This window comes from Arachis ipaensis, chromosome B04, assembly GCF_000816755.2.
Source record: "Arachis ipaensis cultivar K30076 chromosome B04, Araip1.1, whole genome shotgun sequence".
Lineage (NCBI taxonomy): Eukaryota > Viridiplantae > Streptophyta > Magnoliopsida > Fabales > Fabaceae > Arachis > Arachis ipaensis.
In genome coordinates, this window is record NC_029788.2 from 38,220,789 (window position 1) to 38,221,694 (window position 906).

The window sequence follows — 906 nt, forward strand, 5'->3', positions numbered from 1 at the left end:
AGATGGTTTAATTTTATAGTTTCAAAATTTAAATAATTTAAAAAATAAAAACATATTTAATTATTTATTCATGCTAAAAGAGATTATTTCAATGTTACTAATGATTCTCTACGAACCCTAATCAATTATTCATATAAAAAAATAAACAAATTTAAAAAATACTAAAAAGAAATTCAAATCTTCTTTGTTTTCCTAGGTTTCTTACCCAACCTTCAAATCTCATACTAGAAGCTCTCTTCTCTATCGCTGCCAATAGTCTCTCCCCGTCTCTTCTCCTTCACACTCAGCTCCCTCTCTAGGTTTTTTTCAACAGGCTCCTTCTACCATCATCTTCCTTCTTTTCTCTCCGGTAAAGAAGACAAAAAAATCCTCTTCCTTCCACCACGGCGCCCTGCCAAGGTCACCGCAGCATTCGTTGCCTGCCTCATCCAGCCGAGGAGAACGTCGTCGCGTCAGAGAGCGTCGCTGTCTTTCTCGTTCCAGAGAGCATCGCCGTCTTTCTCGTTCTTTGTCACCGTCGTCAGCTTCTCCCTTCCGGTAACTCCCCCTCTGTGATTTCTTTTAATTATTATAGCACTGTAGTGATTTCTGTAATTAATGTGATTTACTTTAATTTCTGTGATTTTATATTCGTTGTTGTTAATTTTGTCAATTCTTGCTGATTTTAATTAAAGCCATAGGGTTTGCTTTAATTTTGAGGTTAGAGAATAATTTATTACTATGATATGGAGAAGTTGAGACAATGATATCTTCAATTTTCACAGCCTTGGTCTGATTATAATTTGACATTCCTCATCCCAGCCTTGGAAGGAGCTTAATTTTGCTCATGCAGGTGGATCTTGTCTCTGCTCTGTCTTCCTAAATTTTTTTCATTTGCTCTTTGTTTTATTTTTCGTTTCTTTTAGT